We start from the raw sequence: 6,188 nt of genomic DNA, 5'->3' as shown, positions 1-6,188 counted from the left end.
AGAAATATCAAGGGTGCCAACAATTTCGGCCATGACTGTATCTTATAACTATAAATCCTTGACTGATTGCAACTGCACATCTGGTAACTATGAATCATAGATCTAGCCTTGATAGATCTTAATGTCCTTGTCTTATTATTCTAAACTCTAGTTACCCCTCCACTAATATATCCTACTAAAATTATGGCAATTGAGTGTCAATCATCCTTCACACATACATTCTATACACCCATGTCACATATGTATCACAACGGCCTGGGCAGGAAGGGGGTAAAAGTGCCCTGGATGGAAGCGGAGATATATATACTGTATATATATATATATATATATATATATATATATATATATAGTGTATATATATACTGTATATGTTTGTAGTCCTGGGGTGACAACAATGGCTTGTTTCATAGATACAGTGGAATACGTGATTTTAGTCACCCTAGGGCAGGCAGTGTGTTTCATAAGATGGCTAACTGTATAGCCAGAAAAAAGAAAACAAATGCGTACATTACATCCAAGGACTGGCATGCTGCAGTATGTTACATTTTTTAGTTTATTTATGTTTTAACCACTTCCCGCCCGCCAACAGTACATTTGCTGCTGGCGGGTGACTTCCCCAGGCATGTACCTGTACTTTGCTGTGCAGTTGTGCACTGGCGTGTCCCCTGGGGTGCGCAGTGGTGTGATCCTGTGACTGCTGTGTCCAGTGGACACAGCAGATCATGGTGCTTGCAGTGTCCGGGGCATCATGTGATTGCTATGATCAATTATAGTGATCACATGACTACATGCGGGTAAAACTGTAATTAATTGCTTCCATTCATGACAGCTTACTTACTAATGTGATGCTGTGATTGGCCCACAGCTATCACATGGTATCTGGCATCCTGGTATAAGCAAAAACATTGTAAAAAAATCCATGATCATCCCACCAGAGGGGTACAATGTTGCTAATGGTGACAGTAAATTACTCTGATAACAGTATGTAAAAAAAAAAAATTAACAAATTGAAAAAAAATTATATATATATCTATCTATATACTGTCATCAGTATTCCAAATCACCACCACACCAGTCATATAATGATGATGTAGCGCACTGGTGACAGTATATGGAAAAAAAAGACTATTTTTTTACATTTCTTAATTTTCCAAAAAATTGTGACAAAAAAATTATAACTTCAAAACCATGCCATGCCTCTTGCTAAATACCTTGGGCTGTCTACTTTCCAAAAAGGGATACTTGTAATTTTAGGGCAAATTTTAGGAAATTAAATCAGTACATCAGGATTGAATGATTTTCAGATATATATACCATAGTTTGTAGAATCTTTAACTTTCCAGAAAAGTAAATAATGTATGTTGACTACATTTGACTACATTTTTATTTGTTTGCAAAATTTTATAACAGAAACTAAGAAAACATGTTTTTTTCAAACTGCTTGGTATTTTTCAGTTTATGCAAAAAATTAAAACTCCAGTGGTGATTAACCAATACAAGCGCGGCCAAAAGGTGGCCGGCAAAATGTACTGCATTTCCTGGTTAAACGTCAAATGGCTTCCTCCCACACATGCACACTTTTCGCGCTTGCAGAGCCACTCAGCGGTGCGATCTGTCACCGACTGTGTACCTTGGACATGGCCGATGACAGATCTGAGTATCGGCCCTGTTGCCGGTACCATGTGACCTGCTGTGACCAATCACAGCAGGTCACGTGACAGTTGTATACAATGGATGGCTTCATTCATGCCATCCATTGTATACTACTGTCTAGCTGTGAATGGTCACAGCTAATCACATGCACATGTCATGTGATTAGCTGTGGCCAAATCACAGCTAAGCACAAAAAAAAAAAAAGCCTGAATGAATCGATGTCATTCAGGTAAATGCTTGCTTATAGCAAAGTAATTCTTTGCTATAAGCAAATTGTGTAAAAAAAAAAAAAAAATTCTGATCACTTCCTCAAAGTAGTAAAATGTTACTATGGTAGCATTGTACTACTTTGGATATAGTGAAATATGAAAAAAAAATCTTAAAAATAGAAAAAAAATGTAATAAAAAATTAAAAATAATAAAGAAAATAAAAAAAATATATAATTATTTTTTTCATACTGTCACCAGTCAGTGTCTCTGATTACCACCATGCCAGTTATATGATGACGCTGTACTGCACTGGTGACAGTGTAAAAAAAAATAGTGAAAATTATTTTTTGCATTTTTTCATTTTACGAAAAATTATGACAAAAAAAAATACAACTGCAAAAAACTCGCCATGCCTCTTATGAAGTACGTCGGACTGTCTACTCTGCAAAAAGGGGTCATTTGGGGGATATCTGTACTATTCTGACATTCTTGGACCTCAAGAAATTAGATTGGCCGTCAGTACTTCAGGATTGATCAATATTCAGATATATCCCATAGTTTGTGAACTCTATAACTTTCCACGCAATTGTCATTCAAAGTGTGAGAGTGCTGCAACCTGAAAAATGTCCTGGGCAGGAAGGTGTAAAATTGTCCGGTATTCAAATGGTTAAATATTATCCAAAGAAAGCTCTATTTGTGTGAAAAAATGATATAAATTAATTTGGGTACAGTGTTGCATGACCAAACAATTGCCAGTTAAAGTAGCACAGTGACAACAATAGCAGAGAATGCCGTGGTCAAAAAGGGGGTAAAACCTTCCCAAGGTCAATTGTATAAATAAAGGCAAACACCAGCTGTTTCCCAATCCTATCGGATTGTCTAAGCAAAGAGAGAATCCCAGAAAACAATACACACTTTTGTAGCTGCTGACTTTTTAATTTTTTAGGGGGAGACTAAAGCTCCTCATTAACATTTCCACACTGGAACTGGATGGTACTTTAAAGATTTCAACAAACCAGCTGAAAGCTCTGCAAATGCTTTTGTTTAACCCTTTAGCTTCCACTGACATATGTCATACCTCACAAGTAGTGGGGGTTTTGCACACACTCCTACTACAAGCTAGCTTTCAGATGGAAGCGGTACAGCTGCCTAATTGCATACACAGATCCTCAGCAGTACGGACCTCCTGTCATGTTTTCCAAGACTTCACTGTTGCACCTGTGGGCCTTGGACCCCCCATAGCTAGTGCCTTTGGGTTAAAGGCAGGGAAAGCATTGAAAGTCCATTTGCTGATGTCCCCTAGCTAGAATGAACATGGAAGCAATATGTATCATGTCACTTCCAGGTTTGGCAGTCATTTTCCTCAGCTGCTGTGTCTGGGAAAGAAGCTAATGGAGCACTGTACAAATGGCACTGGGCAGGAAAAGGTTGACATGTGGGGCTATCAAAGGGTTAACTGTGTGCTGTTTTACTAGGGAATGTGTGTTAGAGCTTCACTGTAAGCACACTGCTTTGCATAGAAGTTTTAAAGCATTGCCTATGGAAAATTTTAGGCACCAAAGTTTATTTCAATTTCATAGCTGCATGCAATTTTACGGCTTGACGTGTTGAGTCTATTTACTTTGTACAACCTCATATTTTATGTTTTACTAAAATATTGGTATATTTTACTAAAAACTTTAGTGTATTTTTACTGTAAATGTGCACTTTATAAACTGTTGCATTAATGTCATGTGATAAACAAAATTGAAACTTCAACCATTTCATTTTAAATTGTCTCTGCTTTCAGGAAATATATGCTGTGTGAGTGTTGTACTAATCTTGAGGCCTAAAATGATTCTTAAATGTGTGCAAAAAATTTAAAAAATGCTCTGGCATTGAAAGGGTTAATACAGTAGGAGAAGGCTAGAACCTCCTTCAGCACGTTATTGCTGTCCGTGTCCTTTTTGTATATTTTCCTTCATTTCCTGTCTGATAAACCAATTATCAGCAGGACAAGAAGTGAAAATAAATCTCTCTAGTGGAGCCCCAGATAGCAGTGAAAACCTAGCAGGGTTTTAATCTTTCCCCCCAAGTATCCAAAACTTTAAAAAGTTTTTGTACAGTACATGCCACAGGATATGTAGTCATAGAGCATGAGTAATGTACCACTTACCTTCAGGTGATTGGACACCTTTGCTGGCAACGCACCCCAGTGCACTTTCTTATAACTCAAATCCACTCCATGGGATCGGGCTCATTTTTTTTTTTTTTTTGCTATTGTCCTTAGGTGATAGACCTCATCTCCTTTGAAGAAGTTTTTACACCAATTCTTTTTATTCTACTTCACTACTTCCATTGACATTACTATCACGATCCAAGTGCTTATTGACCCATGGCTTACTAGTAGTTTTTGGATTGGTTGCCCTTAATGTATATCTTAGGAATGTACCTGGACTCTGCATCAGAAGGATTGACATACACTTTAGACACAAGTTGTCACAAGTGCTTTATCTACCATCATTTTGTTCAAGTGTAATTGCACTGCTTCCCGTGTTAGCCAAATAACAATGACTGTAGAGCATTGGTTATTTTCATCAATTACATTATCTGACTTTGGCTATTCTTTTGTGAATGTTTAGTTTTTTTCCTAGGTCCACTACAGATATAATTCCCACATTATCTTCTAGAGCAGTGGTCGGCAAGCCGCAGCTCGTGAGCCACATGCGGCTCTTTACACACTTTAATGCGGCTCTTCTGTGTGCCGGGCGCCCGCTCCCCTCCCTCCTCTCGGGCGGCCGCCCCAAAAGTCAGGACTCTGCAGCTAGCCCAGCAATGGGCAAACTATGGCCCGCGGGCCGTATACGGCCCAGCGGACCTTTTAATCCGGCCCGCGGAGCGTGGCACACATTGGCTGTCAGGATGTAGGCGGGGCAGCGTGACAAACTCCTCTCCTCTCACAGTCCGCCCTGAAGACCGAAACGGCGCGGGAACATGGCGAGAGGAACGTGCGGAGCAAAGGTAAGTGAATTGACACAATATGGGGAATGAATTACTATAGGGGGATGAAATACTATAGGGGGGATGAATTACTATGGGGGATGAATTACTATGGGGATGAATTACTATATGGGGGATGAATTACTATGGGGGATGAATTACTATATGGGGGATGAATTACTATATGGGGGATGTATTTTCAGTTTTAAAAATGTGGCTCTAAAATAAATTTCAATCGTGGTTTTGGTGAGATTTGGCTCAGTTGAAAAAAAAGGTTGCCCACCACTGTTCTAGAGGATCTAAAGGGTCTATATTATCAAATTCCTTGTGTTTGAAATTATTTACTGATACATGTTTTTTTGGATTTAATTCTACATCATTAACTGTCTCTTTCTTACCTTTAACTTCTAATAATGTTAGTTCTTTTTTTGCTGTTTTTTATTACACTATTTTACTTCATTAATTAGATTTCATTATCCTCAACTTTTGAGATTGAAATGTTTTTTTCTTTCTTGATATCTTAAGCATTTCTGTTTAGCCATATTTGTTTTATTTATTCTTAAAAACTTTGTTCCTATAGGAAATTTATTTTTCCCAGTACTTATCTACAGTATATTTAGACATTATCCACTTGGTTTCAGAATTTTTTTAATCAGCTCACATTCCCATTATATGAGTGGTTCTATGAATTGCTTAACGTCTGGTTCACACCTATGCGTGTTGCAATCTGCTGCGAGCAAAAAAAGTTCCTGACCCTATCCAAAAACAACAGTGGCTGAAAATGCATAGATGTGAGCGTGTCCCATAGGAAACCATGTTAAATGGATTGTAGTGAGTTTCTGCAAAACGCAAAAAGCACTGAAAAACTCATGGGTGTGAACCAGGCCTGAGACTTGTTTTCTTAACATTTCATATTTTTGTAACCCTTGCATTCAATACATTAATAAGTAACAACTTAAATATTACTAAATTGTGGTTCCTATTGATTACATTTTACCAGACCTGCAAGTTGGCATTTACTGTAGTCTATTATAAATGCCCAAATGTTTCATTGTTTTAATCTGCATGGTTGAGGTAATACTTGTATAGGATAATTGTCTTTTAATGTGGATATAAATGTACATCTTTTCTTGAGAAGACACATATTAATGACTTAGTTTATGTTTGACAAGCTGAAAGTTTGTTTAACAAAGTTTCCCCTTTTGGCATTTGGCTATGTACAATATAATTTTGACCTTTTTCATAGTCTTTACAAATATCCATTTAAAGCTGGTGTGATAAAAGATTTTACAAACAAAAAACTCCTTTCCATTCTTTGTCTTTCTATCGTTTCCAAACACACTAGA

The sequence above is a fragment of the Staurois parvus genome, unplaced genomic scaffold (assembly GCF_062004578.1).
Source record: "Staurois parvus isolate SC_StPar_1 unplaced genomic scaffold, SC_StPar_1.0 ptg000056l, whole genome shotgun sequence".
NCBI lineage: Eukaryota > Metazoa > Chordata > Amphibia > Anura > Ranidae > Staurois > Staurois parvus.
The sequence above is the reverse complement of the archived record's forward strand: the minus strand, read 5'-3'. Positions refer to the sequence as shown.